Below are 22,187 nucleotides of genomic sequence, written 5' to 3'. Positions count from 1 at the left end.
GAATTCCATGGGTGTTTTTGTGCTTCATTTTGCTTATGCCTTGAATACTCTTAATAAAAATATGGAATGACTCACCTGTATAGTATATACAATTGCTGAAGTGAAGGACATGATCAAAGAAGTTGATAGGGTTTAATGGCCAGAAGAATAAAATTCTCCTTACTCTTCTGTACAGTATGTTTATGGTTCTGCTGCATTAACATTCCATGTTCCTGCTGTCCTTGTGCATTCCTGGGCAGCAGACACTAACTGAATTTTCAAATGCTGAAATGAGGAAAATCAAGCTGGTGCACAAAAGACTTCTAATGTAAGAGACTGACAAACCTATTAGTTGCTCTTGTTTCAGGGTGATCTTAAATGAGAGTCTAGGGAGTATCCAGACGTGAGATAGGGAATTGAGCCTAGTATCTGAAAGTTATAGTCCCTGTCTAGCCCAGCAGTTGCTTGCTTTCTGCCAACTGAACTTTCCAACCTTGAAAGACTCACAAATCTGCTTGATGAGCAGCTGGTAATTAAAGGCTTCTCTGTGCTAGCTGGTGATAGTGGTTATTCCTCTTCCTGTGATTCCCTGCTTACCTGTTGGTTCACATTCCAGTATCTAATCCTCTCTCACAGCTTACATTTCCATTTTCATTTTATTCTGACTGTGAGTCTATTCTTGATACTGCTGGCTTTGTCCTCATAGATACTTGTTTTTGGGGTTTTTTTTGTTTTTTTTTAAGAAAGGAGGTTTTGTTGCATTCCTTCCTCAAAGTTTGAAGTGTTATTTGAAACTTTGTCTAGAACATTTCACATAGGAGGAGAGAAGACTGATTCTCTTTTGGAGAAATTGGGATTTGATAGCCTCACAATATTGTGATTCAACTATGTTAAACTTCAGATTTACTGGAGTGGCAGTTCTAGATCAGATCTGTGCCCCTTCCTTCCAGAATATGCATGATCAGCCCCATAAGATAAGACATAAAGGTAGTATCTTTTTAAATTGTTGCTTAATCTGTGACTAGATATTATTCAAATAAAAATAAAACCCCTGTAGAAATCTTACACAGACAGGAAAGCTTCTGTTAAAAAGGGTAACTCTCTGCTTCATCATACCTGCTATAGTTCAGCTACTGTAGCAAACAGGTCAATATTGTCTGTTCAACTGGGTATTTACTGAAGTCCCGGGGGGCCCTCTGTGACCTCTATGGATATACCAGCGGTGCTACTTAGCAGTACCTAGGGTAGCTGGTTTAAAGGTTAGTTTCAAATAGGTCTGCACAAGGTAATCACATGCATATGCAAAGGTTGGGAGAACAGATGTCACCTCAGTGATTACACTTAATAAAAACAAATCTAAGCTTTAGATATCATTTACCAGAGATATTTCTGTTGCTAGAGCCTTCTGCTCAGGGATTCTCCTTCAGAAAATCTCGGCTTTGTGTGCACTGTAGCTTTAATGAAAGTGTTAATTACAGCCTAGCAATATTTCCTGTTTAAATATTGTGGGTTTTCTGTTCTAAACACCTTTCCCTCTTCTTTAACATTTTCAAAGTGTGAGGTTTTCTACCTTTTTATCTGTGAGCACTAGCTCAGGATAGGGATCAGACTCAATTTTAGTGTTTGCTATAGTCTTATGTTCATAAAGCACCCAGATTTAGTCTATGAATTGATTTGTTCTGCATGTATAGGATTTGAGTTAGAAGCCTTTATGATCTTCTAATGAAATAAGGTGGCTCTTTTAATTTAGCAGGGCCAAGTGAGTCCCTTGCCTTGTTCTGTCCCCATGCACTTCAGTAAAAGAAGTATTTAGTGGCTATTTTTACAGGCATTGCTGTCCTACACCACAATGTGACCCCACAAAGAGTTGATCTAGAAGTAACATTAAGAATTTAATCTGAAAAAGTAGCTTGTACATTCCCCGAGGTGCTGAGTTTTCAGGGGCATTTTTTTCAGGTAGTATGAGATCAACAAGCCAGTGACTAAATCAGATGTTAGCCTTTATTCTTTTACATTAGAAGTCATGCCAGCTGAAGGTGCTAGGATGAGTGCTGCGTGGCTTCATCAGTGCTGTTTGTGTCATGCTGGACCTGTAAATAAAGTAATTTAGCTTCAAGTACTGGCAGTTCTTTACACTTCCTTTACAAAAGGGAAAAAAATACTGACAATTGAAAACTAAAAATAAAGGCTGACCAACTTACAGGAAGAGCTGAGTCCTAGTACTTCCCTGCCTTGGATAACTTTTTCCAAACTACTTGCAATGGAAAATGTGGTTTATCCTAAATTCTGGAGTTCAGTGGGCTGTGAAATCTTTGATATTTAACTGTGTTTGGAATTAAGCACAAAGTGCAAAATGAATTCAGCATTAAGGCTATTATTTTACAGCTACAAAGGTCTGATGTTTTGGTCACTCTAGTAGAAATTCAGCAATCTTTGCAGGTAAAAGAAAGAATAAATCTGAGGAGAGGAAAAGAGAGGAAGAACACATCTTAAAGTACTTTGTTAAATAGCAGTATAAATAATAATATATAAATATAAATAATTTGCTCTTTTAACTACCAAATCTTTCCCTTTAGTTAGCATCTTTATTAATCTATATTGCTTTCTGAAAGAGGAGTAAAAGCATCTACTTTTTGTATTATGCTTTCCTTTTCCTTACAGAGTATGTGCTTCTGCTTTCCATCTCACCTACCTGTAAGGCTATGGCTTAAGTCTAGGATTAGTCAGGATTAAATAAACAGCCCATGAAGCTATGGTCTATAGAAGCTGAGAGGGAGGATGGCATCTTCCACACTAGACCATAAAAGTGGGAGAAGTTCTCCTGTTTCACCTGCTCCTGCACTGCACTGAGGTCAGTGGCTTTATGCAAAGGTTGAGTCACCCAGCCTTGAACTACCCTTTGCAGATGAAAGATGTCTCCCTAGCCGAGCATGAGTGTTTTGTCAGTCTGCTCTCTACTCAGTAGAACTGTGGCAGTGAAAAAAGGTAGACTACAACCCATACAATACACTGTACCTTTTCTAGGCAGTCTGTAAAGGAAAAAAAAATCAAAGGTCATTGCAACACTTCCTTCCCATTCCAAGCATGTATTTAAGATGAAAACCTTTGTTCCGTTTGCTCTTCACCTGCAGATGAAACAGCACTGATGTTTCTGTTGAGATCCTTATCTATCCATTCATATATTTTCAGTTTGGAAAGGCTGCTGTCCTCTGCTTCAGATTTCTTCCTCGCTGTTGCAGAGGTACAGCCTCAAGTCAGTTCCTTGTGGGATTTTTGGAGAGTCAGCACAACTCAGCTTATGAAGTATGAGTGCTTTTAAGGAGAAGGGGCGAGTTTTGCCCTTTCCACATAGTTAGCTCTGTCTAGTTATGTCACATTACCAAGAGTACGGCCTTCAGGCTGTAATTCCTTTTGGATGTGATTTCAAAGGCTACCTATATTGTAAGCTTTCTCCATCAGTTTGGGCAACGTGTTACACTGGAACAGCAGGGAGGAGATCTCCTGAACAGCACAGTACGTAGAATTCTTACCCAGCTGGAAGTAGTCCCTGAAGGAGTTTCCCTTTAATGTTAAGAACATGCCAGACTGTTTTTGGTCACTAGCGTTTAATGATGCATGTAGTTTCCTCAATAAATTTTCTCTGAACATAGATCTTGATTGCGGAAATTCAAGCAGACAAGTGATCTTGCTGAAACCTGCAGAGTTGTCCAGTAAAAGCTGGGGCGGGGGAGGGAAGAAGTGGGGGGGCTGGCTCCTGTCAAACCAATAAATGGCATGCAAAATGTATGAATGAGGATGAGGGCATTAAAACTCATAGATGGAAGAGGAAAGGAAATAGAAGAATATTAAGGACAGCTTTTGCAGTAGTGAAGGAAAAATGCTGATATTCCAAATGGTTCTTTAAACAATTTTCCACTAAAAATGTCAGTTGTTCATTGTTCAATTTTAGTCTGCAGCGCAACTAAAGGTGAAAGGCAGAATGAATGTATGTGGAGTAAAGAGGTGCAGAAAATAAAATTGAAAAAAGAAATTATAAGGGCAAAAAATATTGTTGATTTGCACTTGATTATGTTTCAGTGCAGACATAATTAAGACCGCAACATGACTGGGAAAGTAGCTATTTGAGCAAAAATATTAAGGTTCAGTTATCTGGTTTGTACCAAATTTCCTGTATAATTTTGCCTAAGTCATTGCTTTATTTCAATTGCTTTCAGCAGGACTTAGATAAATAAATCCTCAGCTGCAATGACTTAGGGGACTTCCTTCTGTGTCTTTGATTCCTTATGGAGAGAGAAGGAAGAGAATTTCCCCTGCAAGGGAATTGTAAAACTCTTAATGAGGAGGATCATATAAGAACCTCAGATCTATTCCAGACTAAAAGTGTATAAGGTGCAATGAAGCACGGCAATTTAATGTGGGACTAATACTATACCTTGAAAAAAAAAAAAAACAAAAGGAGGAAGAAGACTCCAGGAATAGTGAGGTTCATTTTACAGAGTTTCTAATGTATGTTTAGAGAAAAAGCCATGGAAAAAAGCCTCAGGCAGGCAGATCTGTGGCATGTCTGCTCCTCACTATAGTTTTGCTTTAGCTACTGCACTAAAAAAGACAAAATTTAGGGGATTAATGATTCCAAGGACCAAAGACCAGGGTTGGAGTTATAAAGGGTACAGTACCTGCCTTTGTCAGATGGCAAACATATGTTATGATGCACCAGTTACGTCAAATAATGAATCACACACAACAGCTCGCAGTTTGACACCCTTCCCCACTCCTCTACAACAGATTGTAGTTTCAAGTTCTGCTTTAGGATGAATATTGAAGTTTCTTTCACAATATTAAACTATTTTTTACTGATTTTTTGAAAGTGTAAGATTTTAAAATGGAGGAATAGAATGAAAATGCTGGCACACACACACCAGCATCATTTTAGGGCAAAGGACCCCATGCAAGCAAAAAGGAGTTAAAAAAAAATAGAGCAAAGCACACAATACCTTGTTTCTATGATCAAGAGATCCAGTAAAGCTTACTGCAGATTTCATCATCTTGTTTTTGTACAGTTCCATTTATTTAAAACTGAATTTTCTAACAGATGAAGTAGTTATCTAAATCAGTTGTTCAAACATACTGTAACTCAAATCATCACAGAAACTAAGCCTTAAGTGCAACTTCCTCTACTCCATGTCAGAGAAAGAAAATAAACAGGGAAACCTGAAATTACACAGAGAAGAAAAAGCATAAAAGCATCTGAACTGAACTACTTGTAACATCTGGCACGGTTCTGAAATTAAAACCCTGTTGAATCCTAGAAAAACAACTAGAAAAACTTCCTTTGTGGAAGTAATGCGACTCTCTAAGTTGTAGTAAGAAGAAAAGAATCAAGAAGAATTTTGTTATTTTATGAATTACTTAGAGGACTAGTCTGTATTTGGAAATTACTGAAGGTTACTGAACAGAGATGCAAAAAGTTGCCATAAATATTTATTAAAACAGATCAAGAAAGAAAATGTGTTATATCCATTTGAATGTGAAATTACACTCAAGAGTAGCTAAGTGGTAATTACCTCCAAGTAAGAAACCATATACATAAGAAAACATAGCCGAATGAGACAGATTTTTTTGGATGGTGTAAAACAACATGCTTCCTCGATGCGACTATCCTCCAAGTAGTCACTTTTTTCCAGAAGGAAAGGAAATGGATGGAAAGAAGGGAGGAAAGGTGGGATGGTTTCACAAGCTGTAAGTGGGGCCAAGAGGATGACGTCTAAGTGGGAAAAACACAGGGAACCCCCACACGTGGAGCACGACTCCCTCTGAAGTCAGTTGGAGTCTGCTTAGTATATTCTCTTGGACAGGGAAATAGGCTTTCAGGAAAGAGGACACACTGTTTATTAGGACATTTAAAGCCACACCTGCCACAATACGAAAATGTATGCAGTAGTTAGTGCACGTTGGAATGAGTAGGAATGAGGACTCAGCTGGACCCCGGGAAAATGATCAGTTGTACCAGCTAGATTATTTGTATGTTAAAGTAATTCAGAAGCACACTGAAGGCAGGAGGAGCTGAAAGAAAAGGAGGTTGTTGTACCTCCATCATCTCCCACCAGATGATTCAGAGAAAAGGAGAGAGCTAATACAAAAAAAAGAAATGGTATTGCACTTAGTTCAGTGGGAGTACAGCTCTCTGTAATAATAGACTGTTGATCTCTATAGGCAGGAAGTCTTCCTACCAGGTGATTAAGATGAGAACTGTGTGAGCCACTAGACCTTTTTTTCTTAATATTTTGCATATGAACATTGTGCATTTGACTTCTCCTACACATGCCCTTCGGGAAGTCTTTGCTAGAGCCATTTTCACAGATGTTGCCAAGAGCTAACTGTTAATGTTGCATTAATCTGGATTATTTAAACTTTACCCAGCAAAATGGGTTCTGACTATCTTACCCTGGGGTGGGGGGGGGGGAAGAAAAGGCAGTTAGGAATTGTTAAAAGGGGCTGGTGATATCTCCAAGTTAAATGTGTGTGAACTTGATCCCACTTGAAGCAGTAGAAGCACTCCACTTGTGTGAGGTTAAACAGCTACGCCAAGGTTGTGAGGGGCCTCTTCTCTAGTCTTTAGTTCTGAGACTGCTTACCTATTTTATGTTCGCCCACAGCAAACTTTGACTTGAGTACAGTTAAAATGTGAGAGCAGTCTACAGAGCAGCCTTAGACTAGATACAGAAAAAATGTCTTTTATCTTCATCTTTTCTTTCTGTTGACCACCATCTGTTTTGGTCTTCTTCCTTCAATATTTTTGTCATTTACTCGTGGTCTGGGAACAAAATGCCCCTTCTGTGTCAGTATACAGGGACTGATGCTAACATGTGAAGCATGTTACATACAATGTTGTGCAAGAAAAAGCCTATTTTGAATTCTGCAAAAGACATGCTGTCCTTCAGAAACAAATATTCAGAACAGAGCTGCTCTTTCTAATGGTTAATGGTGGGAAATTGTCAGCCCTATTTGGCAAACAATTGTGGAAGCATCTCAGATCATTCTTTCTGAAAGGTTGACAGGTTTTTCTCCTCCTACTAAACTTCAAGAAATGTTAACTGCAGCATATTCTGTACCAGATAGCCATATATACAACATGTAAATACTTGTGGATTTGCTGGGTTCATTAAAACCAGAAAGGCCAGAGCTTCTCGTTGCCCTATCATGAGCCAGCAATCTCATGACAAGGAAGTAGAAAGGAGTTGTATGGAAATATAGGTTTATAACCCGTGGGTGTGCAGCCCTCAACCACACCATTACTGCTGCAGCAATGCGAGAAGACTTTTAGTAAGGAGAGTCTTGCCTCCTTAAAGCATGACTTTTTATGAAAGTTCCAGCTATGGTGCATATTCCGTAGAATATGATCTAGCAAGTGTTTAAGCAAATACACTTTCTTCCTTATATAAGCAGCCCGATTAAATGCAGTGCTTAAATGCTTGCAGAACTGGCAACTTGTTTTATAATGATAGTTTGCCAGAGAAATAAGGAACTTGGGGGTAAATCTTTCCTGCCTTATGCACAGAAGCAATCTCATTGAATTCACCTCTGTGCATAAAGCAAGCAGGATGTGGCATATTCTTCTAAGTGCGCCAAGCTGATGTTTCCACTGGCTACTTTAGGTGAGTAGTAGCCCAGAAGCAATACTGGTATCAACAGAAGGGCTGTGTAACCACTCATTTAATTTCTGGAGCCATTTTAAATTCTCACTGTGGTGAAGATCTATATAGACATAGATCTATAGATCTTCACCATGGTGATTGATTTCTTTTCAAAGAAAGTAGCTTCATGATTTGTATGTTGTGTTTCCTACCTATACTGACTTCCACTCCACCTCTATGAAAAAATACGTGTAGTGCAGTTAACTATTTATATATTGGACTGCATCAGTAGGTACCTTGGACCTGCATTTGCACATGAGATTTGGGGGATGAAGCAACAAAAATGTCAAAGAAACTCAACAGAAGTTCACACTGCTGCGTGCTAACACTGCCGTGCAGGTTCAAAAAGTGAAGTTACACTCTGCTTCACGTGTTTTAAGTTCCTTGATTTGTTGTGCTCATCTTTATGCTTTTACATGTACTACAGTAGTGATTTAATGGATATAAAATGACTTAAGGGATAATTTGAACACAGGATGATTTTTTGAACAATAAATTCTGGCATAATAGGGTACTCTAGTTATTCATCCATCTGTATATTTGAACATGTCCTTAGATAACTTTAGATGAACATGGAAACTTAAAATGCCATAGATATTTTATGCCTTTTGTCTGTGCTCATTTATTATATGTAACAATGTATCTTTGTAGAAAAGACATAAACTAAAGATCTGAATAGAGTTGATCATTGGCATTTAATTTAAAATCTGATTCTGTATTTTATTTGGGATTACTTTCTCAAAGCTCTTCAAAGCTCTAAATGACAGAAAACATCTTGGCCAATTCCCAGAGGAGCTTAAGGAGCCTGATCTCCTGTCCCAAAGATTAAAACTGATGGGCTGAAACCTTGGCTTCATCCCAGATAAAATGAGGGTGTGTTGTTGCAAGTAGGGCATTCCCTGCAACCTTGTCCCCAGCTCCGTTAAATAGCAATGGTTACAAATGACCAATCTTCTGCGGGGCTGCTTTGGGCATCTCTCCTTTCTGTGTGCTTGACAGAAGTGGAGGAGGAAGGGTTTGGGGGAAAACAAGGGAGATGGCAGACATCCCTCAAGGTGAAGAGCTGAATAAAGCAGAAGCTGTAGTAGATTTCTGAAAAGAACAAAATGCTTCTCAGTGGCTCTCTCCAGGCCATTGGAAATCCGCAGAAGTTTTGTAATGAATTTCAAAGGCCTAAGGGTTTCCTGCTTGGATTCACTTTGTCATTTATCCCTGGGGAGTGCAGCAATTTCAGGATCAGTTATGAAGAGATGATTACCTGGTGATACTGGCCATAGAAACTCCTGTCTGTTTGTTTTCTCCTTTGGCCAATGGGCTTCAGTTTATCCAACAGTCCCTGGGCCTTATGTAGCCTGCTCTCATTGCAAAGTCTAGCAGCAGGTTCTGCCAAACTGCTTGCAAGCCACATACAATTCAGGAATTTGCCCTGCTGGTGCATTAGGTGTTGGCAAGTATGTTTTTTTTCAATTTGCAAACGCTCTATAAATATGCAAGTTCTTATGTTTGCATTTTGAAGCCAGCATAGAGAGACTAGATGCAGTCATTTCCCTGAAGATTTCCTTACTGTTCCTCTCTGATAACAACAGCACTCCAGGCTAGAAACTATTTTAGGAAGGGTGAGAGGAGAGGACTCTCTTTTTTTCTTTTCTTTTCTTTCTTTTTTTTTTTCTTTTCTTTTCTTTTCTTTTCTTTTCTTTTCTTTTCTTTTCTTTTCTTTTCTTTTCTTTTCTTTTCTTTTCTTTTCTTTTCTCTTTTCTTTTCTTTTCTTTTCTTTTCTTTTCTTTTCTTTTCTTTTTTTGCTTTCAAGGTTTCTTTTCTGGAGGCAAACTGTTAAAGGATTCGCTGTACTCTACTTTGAATGCCAAAACAAAGAAATTGAGCAAAAGAAGGTGTATGTCTGTTATTCTTCATACATGTCACAACTGAAAAACTAGTTACATTGGATACTTCAATGGAGAATTTATATCCTAGTTTCAGTTTGGTTGGACAGGTGCTGAGATTAGAGCTGGAGGTATTAAATGGACAAAGAAAGTACAAAGAAACTGTATGGAAGGTCTCAATAATTGTAGTCCATTGAATTTCATTATTCAGTGACATTTGACTGCTTCTTCATCATCTCCAGAAAGATTAAGTTAGTGGTTCAGGTCAAACTTGGTAAAGCCAAGAGCTGCTGCATAAATGAATAACAATTCTGATTATTTACAATTTTAGAGGTAAAAAGGCATATGCTGGGGGGAAGAGGCCTTAAAATGTAAATACAAGATTTGATCCCTGTTAATTAATTTTAAACATAATGCAAAAAAGGGAGAAATGGAGCAAAGTACAATAGAAATTCTGCCTGGCTGCTCAGCGTAACAACAGAAAGAACAGAAATTTGGATTTAGGATATGTATGTGCAAAAACACACTACTAGAAATTTCAGGTGATGAATAGAAATGGGAATTTAGGAGAAATTTCATGAAGAAAAAAAAAAAGCTCTCCCTGGTTTTACCAAACAATGTATGTGTCAGAGATGGTTTGACAGAAAGCGAGGGCAGCGGCAGGAAGAGAAAGCTGTGGCATGGGGTGGGCACCGCAGCAGTGCGGAGGGTGAGATGAAATAAGAAGCTGAGTTCTTTGAGGGGAGCTGGCTGGCGCTTGACCTGGAGGGTAAGCACACCAGCACTGAACTAGATGTAATGAAGGAGGAGGCTGGGAACAGGCTGAGAAGGTCAGGCTGGTAGCCCAGGAGAGCAGTTTCAGGACCTGCGTTATAGATTAAATGGCACCGAGGAGCCAAAGAGAAAAGATGTTTCAATAATCATGGTAGAGGATAGTGGGAATTTATACCAGCAGTTTAGCTACTACAACAGGAAAAAGAGAGGACGTCTTAAAATCTTATGTAGAAAAAAGATCTGGCGTGCTGTTATTTCTTCATATTCTGCTTGCAGCAAGAGGTAAGTGTTTCAGATAAAATCTCTCTGGCCACGTTAGGGTAGAAATACTGCACTGGTTGTGACACAGGACTGTTTTGAATAGAAAACAGGAAATTAATCTCTGATTGAGATCTGTTTCTTATCACTCTTGTCCTACTTTGAAGTTCTTACATCCAAAGTATTTTCCCTGCAAGCACAAAATTGTTTTCAGAGTAATAACTCCCCTCCCTTCCTCCCTTCTTGAAATGAGCCTTTGATTCTTTTGCATACGCTGCCTTAAAATGGATATAGCGTCGGTAGGAGCTAGGTATCCCCATCAGAGCCTGGAGTGTCTTTCTGCTTGTCGGCATGGAGGCATAAGGGAGTGTTAACGAAATTTGCCCACGCTGTCTGGATGCGGAAAGGAGGAGAGGTCAGATGCCCTGGAGCTGCCGGATGCCTGGCTGAGTGGGACTCTGGGGCTGCGAGAGGTGGGAGGAATATTGGCTCTGCCTCCTTAATACGCTGGCACACGCGCTAATGGCAGCAGAGAGTAGAAAATAGCCTCCGCCAGCAAAAGGGACTGGACCGAGTTATTGTTCCCGAAGGCAGGGGGAAGCAGATTGCTGTTCACAGAGCCGCAGTCGCGTTGTTGCGCTCCGTTGGTGACCCCCTAGCTACATGCATTTCAGAGCAACTCTTTACAGCTTTGTTTGCTGCTACTGGAACGGGTCTGCTATTAAACTTAGCACTGACTGCAGTGCATTTGCATCCGCAGCAAACAAATTGCAAGGTGATGAGAGTGCACTTTATACAGTGGCTGTACGGAATAAAAACAGATTACTTTGGTATTCACCAGAGTATGCTGCACAGTCTAAGGGTAGAGGGGTGAGGTGGGAGTAGGTCAGTGGAAGAAGTGAATATGAGTGATCAGCAGCTATGCAAATAATCACAAAATGTACAGAGGACAGAGGCACTTTTTGAATGAAAATAGAATATGCAACACAAGTAGCCAAAGAAGCAGAAGAGCACTTGCTCATATCTTGCTGCAAGTAGGCCAGTGAAAGGGGGCTAAGAAAATGGTTATTGTGTCCTTACACAGTTTCCTTCAGAGAAAGAATCTCCTCCTTTTTAGAAGAATAAAGAGCTTGCCTCTCAGAGGGGATGGGGTAAGGCTGCTTTTTTAAAATCCCTGTACTTCAGTACGTACTCTACGACTTGCCTGTGATCCCTGATGGCCTGCTCTGCACAGCTGATGTGGAGCTAGTTCCCAGCTTTCATCTTTAAATGAATTTCCCCACAAAGAGAGGACTGCACAAAACGGTGTGTATAGCCTCCGGCTGTGTTAACATCATACTGTTTTTGCCACTAGGCTGGTGAGAAGAAAACACGTGGCCTTCCCCTGACCCTTCAGCAGATCTGAGGCCTGGAAGAAAGGTGTGGAGGAAAGGCAAAGTCTGGGACTTGGGGATTTTGGAGGTCAAGTCCTCTTTTATACTGCATGACTGAGATGGATGTAATAACATTGCTGGGGGAGAAATGCCCTGCTCATATTTCTTACTAGTCTTTAGTGCTTGAGGTCATATCCCTGTTAATCCGGTCCATTTTTGTGCAAAGAACGATACCTTTGCTTGTTCTTCTTTTGTAATCCTCAGTGCTAGTGCCCCTCTCCCTTAAACAAGGAGACACAAGTATATCATTAACTGAGAGTCTGGTACTTATGTATGTATGTGATTTGTATGTGTCTGATGCAAACGCATCTTATACAGAAAGTCTTTTGCTTAAAGCAGTATTTTCATCTTGTCGTATATTAGAGTCGATGAGGTTATTTTCAAGGGCTTTTTTTTACAGTGAAACAGTAGCATTTCTAGGACACAATATCTGCAATAGCAGATCTTTGAGGTGAAGAATAGGCCTGTGGGGACCTGATACTGTTCTAATTTTTCTGCAATTCACAGCAGGAACTCTTGTTAGAAATCACTCATTCAAGTTGCTTCAGTTAGATGTGGTGCAGTACTCTGGTGAATTACATATACATCCTCACTATGCCTCAAAGTGAATATTTTACATGATAAACATTTTCTGAACAATAACCATTCAGCAGACATGCACTAGCCAGAAAAAAAGTTGGGGAAGATTTGCTGGTTACCAAGTAACAGCCAGATTCTGATGCCCACAACAGGATAGCAATGATTATATGAACAATTTCATGCTGGAAGTTTATAAGTCACTTCAATAGTTGTCAGATGTGTTGTTTGATATTGTACGCTTCTACGACATAGAAATAAAGAACAGCCACAACATGCTTGCATTTAGCTTGTTCTAGAAGCAACTCTGGAAGTTATGGTTATATGGTTAATAAAATGCTGGTACTTGTTGTGTGTGCATTTACATATGCATTTATAGGTAATTCTTGAATCTCTGGAGTCATCAGATGTGACTATGAGGAGATGATCACAAAATAATAAATCATGAAGCCCTGACACTTCTGAGTGCAGAGCGCAGCTCAGAGTGTGAACTGTGTGTCTGTGGGCTTCTTGTTCCATGGTACAAGCAATGAGTTTGCTAGTCTTGACCTCAGCTATGCAGGCCAGTGCCCTAAGTGGGACATAAGGACAGACTCAAAGGCTTCCTGCTGCTAAATGCAGGTACCTCATGTAACATGTGTGTAACAGTTGTGTTTTGAGTTAGCTTAACCAGATGCTGATGCTATGAGGTGTTTGCCAAAAATACATTTTGACAAACATAGTACTAATGAAAGTTGCACAAGGGTTCACCGAGGACATGAACGCAAGGCGCATGTTCAAGGCACTGTCAGCACGGTTTTGTTGTTGGCTTCTGCTGATCAGAGATTAGGTTGCCACTGAAAGGAGAAATTACACCTTGTCCTTAAGTACATGTTCTTGCTACTGCTTTGATACCAGAACCTGCAATTGTTTGGCAAGTCAGGTCGTCTTGTTGATCTGGCTGATATCTACCCTTGCAAGAAAAAAATGTTAGACCTTGGTAGGACTGCTGTGGTGAAATGATTCATGGCTGAGTGATCACTAAAGCCAGTGCAAAACCATGGCAAGCATGCGCAGCTGAGCCTAAGGAGAGGAGCAGGACTGCCCCCTTTGGCAGCAACATGGCCGTAGAGCAGCTCAGGGTGACAGTGAAACCATACCCTAATTTCTCATTCCCCTTGGTTCAGCTCAAAGCTGTTCCTGTCTCTCAGGGGGAATAACAGAGTAGTTGGCGAAAACATTTCCCAGTCTCACTCAGGAGTAATCTCTGTTTTGGGACAGAAAAGTCTAAGGTGCCGCAGGTGCAATTTATACCTCTGTTTTCCCTACATGAATTGGATGTGACCTTTATTAATTGAATCCTCCTTTATTCTTTGACACAGCTACAGCTGTGGATATTTTCAGGCTGGCTCCAAGTCCTCCAAGGGTTTTGATACATCTTTATGGAAGTTTTAACTAAGCTGGTCCAGCCACAGTCAGAGTTATATCCTCATTTTTTTGAGAACATATTAGGGATAAGAAATGAAAGAAATGACCAGTCTGCACCTCTATTCAAAATTATTAGAGCACCTGCTTTTGTGGGGCTGAAGTCTTGCTCTTTGACCTCTTTGTCTGCCTGGCCCAACAGAGAGCTATTATGGACATCCGTGGCAAAAAGATTTTTCTGCTTACCCTGTGATGAAGTGAATGCCAGTGGATATAGATAACTCTGTCTCTACAGTATGAAGCAACTTCTCTCAGTTCTTGTAGAAAATACAGGTTTTATATTTTTAGTTCTTCTTCATGCCTGAAACACCCTGGGAAAGAAGGGATTTCATAGCCTTGTAAAAGCTGTGCTTGGAATAGCTGTCAGAAGTGAAATGACTCATAATCGATATTAGCAGGAAGGCATGCTTGATGCAAAGGAAGTGTGTGGGCAGAGAAGCGAAATAAGCCTGTTAAAGGAACTAGCAGAAGCCTCCAAATATAGAAGTTGGTGGTAATAAATTCTAATTAAAAATGTTTGAATCGATAATAAAAATGAAATATATGATTCTGGTGACTGATACGTGATTCTTTTTCTCCTCCCTACTTACCTCCCTTCCCCACCAACAAGCACCTAAACAAGTCATAGCTTGTGCAGTGGACGTGCTCCACGTTCCCAGCTCTTGTCACTAGAGAAAACACATGGGGCATCTCCATAGAGAGACAAAGATGTCGCAGTCCTAAATGTTGTACCTTGTACGTTTTTGGTGCCTGGTTCAACAGTGGACCTGAGCTGATACCCTTGGCTTCCTCCATAATGCTTGAGATGAGCTGTGTGCTAAGGAATGGGGCTCATAAAAGCCATCATTAGTTTTGAGTAGGGGACTACGTAAGTGAGAAACGTAGGAAAAAACAAGCCCCGAGGTCTGTCCATTCCTTTCAGGCAGGAGGATATCTGCTTCTTGCTAGATGTCTCAGGAGCTATCTGCCTTTCCTAAACTCTTTCTATAAAACACTCCTAATGTAAATCAGCATTCATTTTTTATTCTAAAAATTGGCCAAATTTGAAAGTATCCATTATTCAATCAGCTTTTCCCACTTAGTTTTATAGCACAGTGGTCTAATCCATCACTTAAACAACTGAAACTCACTCCTTGTCAGTGCTGAGAAGGGTGGTAGCGTTTTAACAGAAATAACTACCGTGACTGTACAGGATGGCTCTTTTGAAAGAGGATAGGAAGGAAAGGGGAAAGAAAGGAAGAGTAAAGGAAGCCAGAGGTTCACAGCGTGAAACTACCTCTTCTCACTGTCATTCTTCACTTTTAATCATAAACATTCCTCAAACCCTCTGTATGTTTCACAACTCCAGAAAAATCTTCAGTCTCATTCAAATCTCTAGTAAAATTCCATATATCCTAGAAATTACATTCATTTGGAAGATGTACCAAAAATAAGCCAAAGTGTTAAGACAATTTTAATAGATTGAATCCCTGACAAAATTTTTGCTTCTATACATCTGCTTTTCAAGGTTCTAAATTATCCTGTTGGGTTAGTATACAACATCTACTAAAAAATTATCTTTAAAATAATCTCCCCATCTACAAACTGAGAAACTGAAATATGTAATAAAGTGACTTTAGACCCCCCTAGCATCAACATGCAATGCAACCCTGGCCCAGCACGGGCAGCAGATGAGGGCTGCATCCATCCCTCATACCATGCCTACTTGCTAGTAGACCTAGTCACCAACACCTGGTACTTGCATGACATTCTGCCTTCATGAGTTATAAAGCTATTTTGTAAAATGTTTATCAGCAATCCAGGAAAGTATTGTCATTCTCATTTTACACATGGAGAAACCGTTGCAGAGAGGTTAAGTGGTTTATGTAAGGTCTTGGAGGAATAGAGCAGGAGGAAGCAAGAAGCCTAGCCCTCATGACCTTGATTTAGCTGACGCTTTCTTTGCAAGGACCTCATTATTCATTCCAATTATAAGAAAGCCATGAGACATAGTCAATTATGATAATGAGGCTAAAGTCATGAAGAAAATACAAGAGAGTATTTACCACTAAGAGGAATACAATGTTGAGTAAGTTGTGGGCTTGTGCAGAACTATTAGTTCTGACTTCTGCAAGCAGACTCTGCTAAATCGGCAATTGGCGTAAGTGATCTGCTGCATTTCCAGATATGGGCTTAGTTACCCCAGGGCTGTCTTTCATGCATTCATGTTTTAAACTGTATAAACTATGACTTCCTGAAAATAAAAATAGCTGTGTTAAACTTAGACTTTCATTAAACTATTTCAGATTACATGTGGCAGGAAAAGTATTTCTTTGCATAATAAAAGTTTCTGGCTAGTGACAAGACATTTTAAGACTTAAAACATATGCGATGTCCCGAGTCTCCTCTCCTCCTCTTCTCCTTCTACTTTTGACTGCTCTTGACTTCTAACATTGAAGTTTTTAATAATAATAAAACTCAAAACCGTACAGCTGAGTTCTTCTATCAGAGAAGTAAAACACATTAGAGCAGTATCAGCATTTTACAGTTTCTTTTCTGTGCCCGGTAGAAGCCCAATCTGTGCTAAACATCATGAACAATCTCACTGAAGGTCACCGAGTTGCCTCCATGCAAGGAGGTGAAAAAGAAGAAGCCATCTTTTGTATTAATGAGGCAGAATGCCATTTTTAGGACATGTCCACAGGTCACATGTTTAGTGAGATGGTAGCTCCTAAGGCCAAGTATCAAGTTGTGTAGTAGCCGTAGGCAGTGTTTGACTAACAGGGCTTCATGCACTTGCTTCAGAAAAAGCATTAGGTGAGGGAAAGCAGCACATGGTAGAGCACAATGACATAGAGTGTGTAGATATCCACATGGCCTGAAAGGTTTGTTCTGCTTCACCCAAAAAATTCCCCCAGCAAAAAAAGAAAACTGCTCCTCAGATCCTGTGGTCTGGTAGTTCATGGAGTTAGGAAGTTTGATACACGTGGGTGAAGGGTTAAAGCTTTAATAATGTTTTAGAGTTATTTTTAACGATATTTTCAAGGGAAAAGAAAAAAGCAAAGCTAAATTCTGAAGAGCTCCCCTGAGGTGCGGACATCAGCAGTGCGCTATACCATCCTCGTGAGCTTGTTTGTGGGCTTGAATCACAGGGGAATGTTTGGGGTGTGTTTTGCTGGTCCAGCCCAATTTGTGTTTCAAGTGAGTTAGAAAATGTGGGTTTTATTCTCTTTTGGTGGTAAAAGAGGCCCTTCACATCATCAAAGAATGGGCGTTCATTCTGTTCAGCCCAATCAAAAGCACATGCCAAGGAGCTTTTTTCATGGCTGGAACAGTGCGCTGAGGAAGATTCCCCTTCGTCCACAGGTACTTTCCCTGGTCTCCATCAGTAAGCTCCCTTCCTCTCACTTCTGCAGAGTTTCAGAAGGTCTATAACTAGTCAAAACTGCAAACCCCACTCCAAGACTGATGACAGAGAAAAGAGACATGGGAAGATGGATAGGAGAGAAGAGCAACTTAAGACCACAGCTTTCTGCAGCACTTCTTATTGCTGCCAGGCTGAGAAGAAATTCTAGAGCTATGCACAGCATTTTTTGCAATATTTATTTTCTCTTGGGTAACAGAAGCATGAAATGAGAGAAAGTCAGTCTGCAGAATGAACAGCCTTACCGTATTAGCATCTTGTGGCCATATAAAGACAGTAATCTCTCTAAAGTTGCTTCACTCTTTTTGTCTTGATGTCTTGATGACTCCAGAAAACAACATGATTTACAGCAGAACCCCTGATACAAAAGGGGAAGAAAGGCAAACAATGAGGATGTTTTTAATGAATTGCTTGCCCCGTTACAGATGGGTTTTTTAGAAGTTATTTTCTGATTTGTCTATATTTAGACACTGTTACTGGTAACTCTGCTCTTACTGCATGCACCAGTGGCTCAGACTGCAATGCACTCCCCTGTTTTTGACTCTAGGACAGGAGTTTATGGTTCCCAGAGCCTCACGGGACTGGGTCTCTCTCTCTCTCTATCAACCATGCATGTATGCACACAAACATGATGTAAATATTTATTATTTCTCTGTAGAGAACATACATACAATAACCAAACAGTTCTTGAATGGCAAAGGAGTGACAGGCTATCTAATTTTTAAACAGTATGAAAGTGAAATGTTCTATGCCCGGCTGTTCATTTTTTGTTGCACATCAGTGAATTCAGATGGTCTAAGTTAACTTTTAGGGTATTTCTACATTTCAAGGTCTCTATCACAGCAGGCTTATCTGCAGCTTAAACAAGTATATACAAATACTGCATTTTTTTTCTGCATTGCAAACTGCAGATCTAGCAGTTACCATTTTCAAATGAGCAAAAGAGAAAATAAATATTATATGTGCAGGGTAGGACTGTAAGATGTCCCAAATATAGGCTGGGAAGCCAACAGTCCTGCATCCTGAGCCAGATTAGAAGTCACTTTCAAACTTTGCTGACAGTTATGTATATGTAAGTAATCCATACTTAGGCATTGTAACAGAGTGCACGGTATTTCAGTGCCCTTTGGAAGAGACAGAAAGCCTAACACACTCCAGCCAGGTTTTGTCTGTGGATTGCTACATGCAATGTAGCATGATGTGCCAACTCTAAATCAGAGGTCTGAAGCAGTTCAGAAGGATGATTTCTACATGAGCAGCTAGCCTGGTGCAACGACAGTGGAGCACCAGAGCAAAACACCCTGTGCTGAGGACCTCATGTCCACACTGTACACATCTGGGAGGTTCTAAAGACAAATGCAAGTGTGAACTAATTGGAAATTCCTGAATCCATTTGTCTCAGTGCTTTAAAGGCAGATTGATTACAAGCAGAAGAGACAGATGGAGAAAAAGGAACTGCTGGAAAATACAACTCTGGCCAAATTTTATTTTTATCTTTTTTCTTTTGATTATAGAACTGTATGGACTGAGTACCAGCCCAGACATTTTGTTGATGTCAAACTGAATTAAAACAGATCACTTTATTAAAAAACAATAGGGAAAAATGTGTTTCAGTGGGTGGCCTAGAACCATTAGAGTAGTACCAAAGCCATCCAAGTCCTCACCTCCTCCCTCCTGATCATTTCTTACTTTTGGTTGTTCTATCTTGCTTCTATTTTAACTGTGTGCTCCTCAAGGTACTATCTATTTCTACATATGTAAGAGCTTTCTTGTTTTGGTAAAATATGACGTAATGGGGCTTAGAGATGCTGGCCCAAAGCAAAAAGTAAACAAAACTAAGAATAAATATATTTAATATTCTGATCTTCCATTAAATATTCAGCCTGCTCCTGCTCCCTATTTTCAAAGCAGCTGACCATCCCAGGAAATGAATACACATCCATTTCCTGCTTCTATAGATTCAGTTTATGATGTGTGCAAAATCTGTATATACAGTGGTCATTCATCATATAGGTGAAGTCCAAAAGGACAGAAAAAGTGTTATCTTATTCAGGAACATACAGATCGTTTGTTATAAATTTTGAAAAGAAATTTGACAATTGTGAGATTTTCTAGAACATCAGCATGGGACAAATAGGCTCTGTGTTCACCATGGGGCAAGCGTGCATGTTCCATACTCTGGTCCCACCAACACCTGGAGGAGAGGACCTGGAGCACTTTGCAAGTTCCTCCTCCCATTGGCTGCTAATCCTGGTTACCTCTGTGCCACTCTATCAATAATGTAGGAAGAAACATGTGGAGCTGATGCTGATGACTACACATGAAATCCTCAACAAAGCTAAGAAATTTTCTTATACCAGAAGTAGTCTTGCATGTTCCTGGAAACTAGTTTGCTTGTGCAACACAACTGCTAGATAAAGAGTGAGATCTGGGGAGAGAGAGAGGATTTTTACAGCTTCAAGGTGAGGGTTTTGTTATTTTTTGTATGTTCTTTCGAAGTTTCATTTGAGGGCAATAGTAGGAAGAAACTGTAAAGGAAGACCAGAGAATATTTAATTGTTCTATTCCCACGCTAGATTGAGCATAATAAACGGAATTTGAGCTTCATGGCTCTAATTTGATTCTCCAAAAGTTCCTCATTCTCTTTTTGCCCAAGGCAGACACCTATTTCCCTATTACAGTTCCTCTAAAACTAACATAGCACTTGGGGCTTGATTTAGCTTCCACTGAAGTCAGTGGGAATTTTTTAATTGATTTCAGTGGGAACAGAAGTAGGCCTCTGGGATACATCCTTACATTATTATTTATTTCTTTTTTTTTTCAGATTATGTCATCATAAACACATCCTGCATTCTTGAGGAAGGCAAATGTAAGATGTATAAAGAGTTTCACTTCCCAGCAAACCTCTTGGTTTATTCCAAATCTAAATTGGGCTAGGGAGAAAACCTGAAAGACCAAATCAAAATCTGTTCTATAACCCAAATGAGTTAGTATGTTTTTTTATTTAAGTTCCAGTATGCCCATATATTACACCCAGTTTTCTACCATAAATATCTTATAAATAAAACATCTTACAATAACAAACTATAAACTCTAGTAGTGGCTTCTGGAAAGGTTTTTGGTATGATAGACTGATGTTATTCCCTGTTTTAAATTCCTAGCTCCCTGGATAGAGCACCACAGTGCATTAACAACTAGGTAGTGTTAGGCGGTTCTGGTTTTGTCATGCCATAATCTGTTTCTGATCCCAATGAAACAAGTGGTGGTTAACCTGTTTCCAAATGTGTATTTGGACCAACAAGGCTAAAAATACAGAGACCAAAGAGGAAACAGTCACATGGTGGACATGAAATACTAAAGTACATACTGACTTCTCAAAATTATATATCCTTACATCTTCCAGGGCACAGTCCTATTTATACATCATTGCCATTTGCAGCTCAGCTGTAGAATGCTTGAGGAAAAGATGTTTTACCATTTCTATGAGGTATTCACCATAGAAATCCTTGGAATGCTTTCCGAAATATATAAACGGGTGGAACATGTTATACAGTTGTTCCTGCTACCATTCTCCACTTCTTCACTGTAAGTTTTTTGATATATGCATACTGTAATCAGTCACACTGTAAGGGATTTTTAGTAATGGAAAAGGATTCACCAACATTTTGTATGGATTTTTTTCTTTTTTTATGAGAGCGCAGCTAACAGAGGCAGTGAACAGATGCAGCAGTTTGTGCAGCAGTTCTGTGGGAGGAGCTCAATTAGGTGCAAGAGGACATCTTTCTTTTTTTCCAGTCCTAACAGTGCCCATTCTCACAGACATGGTTATAATCCCTGCAAAGCACATTTGCTTGTAGCTGTTGGAATTGCCGCATCAGCTGTGTCAGAAGCTTCAACCCATTCAGACCCTTTTACAGCAGATGCTGCCGTACAGGTCTCAGGCTGCAGGGACTGCTTGGAGCCTCTCCAGAAGGCCCGGACTGATGGTCCACCATCCTGCAAGAGGTGTGCTGTTGTTGACGATTTGTGTCGTCAAGGTAAGGAGTTGTGAGAGGAAGTCATTAGACTGCAAAGCATCCAAGAAAGTGAGTAGGAGATAGACAGGGTGTTCTTGGAGACCGTACTGCTCCCGGAGTCCCAATCCCCTGCAGCAGGAGAGTTGCGGAAGGACTCTGTGCAGAGCAAAATAGTACAGCACAGCACTGCAGAAGACGGCTGGGAGCTAGTTGCTTCTCAGACAAAAAGAAGAAAGGCCCCGAATCCTGCTGTAGACTTGGAGTTACAGTTCAAGAACAGGTTTAGGGCACTCCAGGATGAGGAGAATCCAGACCTGACCTCAAGGGAAGCAACTGGGCTGTCAGACCCTGTGCCTTGCGTGACCACGTGGAAGAGGCGACGAGTGGTTGTAGTGGGTGACTTCATGCTGCAGGGGATGGAGGCACCTATCTGCCGACCCACCCCTCCTCTAGAGAGGTTTGCTGCCTGGGGGGGGGGCGAGGATACGAGATGTGACTGAAAGGCTGCCAAGGCTTGTCCGCTCATCAGACTACTGCCCTCTGCTGCTCTTTCATGTGGGTGCTAATGATAGCAAGAGCAAGCTGGAAACAAGCAAGCAAGAATTCAGGGCTTTGGGCATGGTGGTCAAGGGTCTGGGAGCCCAGGTGGTCTTCTCATTGGTCCTGCCGATTACGGAGAGGCATGGGAGGAGGAGTAGGAAGATTTTCCA

General features: G+C 40.3%; 1 protein-coding gene across 1 annotated transcript in view; it reads left to right on the top strand.

Annotated features, from left to right (window-relative positions):
- Positions 1-20,552, top strand: part of LYRM7 (LYR motif containing 7) — a 37,974-nt gene extending 17,422 nt beyond the window's left edge. The window contains exon 6 of the mRNA XM_062599926.1: positions 20,286-20,552. The gene's annotated coding sequence lies outside the window, so the exon portion shown is untranslated. The remainder of the gene's footprint in view (positions 1-20,285) is intronic.
- Positions 20,553-22,187: the final 1,635 nt, after the last annotated feature.

Source organism: Rhea pennata, chromosome Z, assembly GCF_028389875.1.
Source record: "Rhea pennata isolate bPtePen1 chromosome Z, bPtePen1.pri, whole genome shotgun sequence".
NCBI classification, from domain to species: Eukaryota; Metazoa; Chordata; class Aves; order Rheiformes; family Rheidae; genus Rhea; species Rhea pennata.
This window is presented reverse-complemented; position numbering and strand designations above follow the sequence as displayed.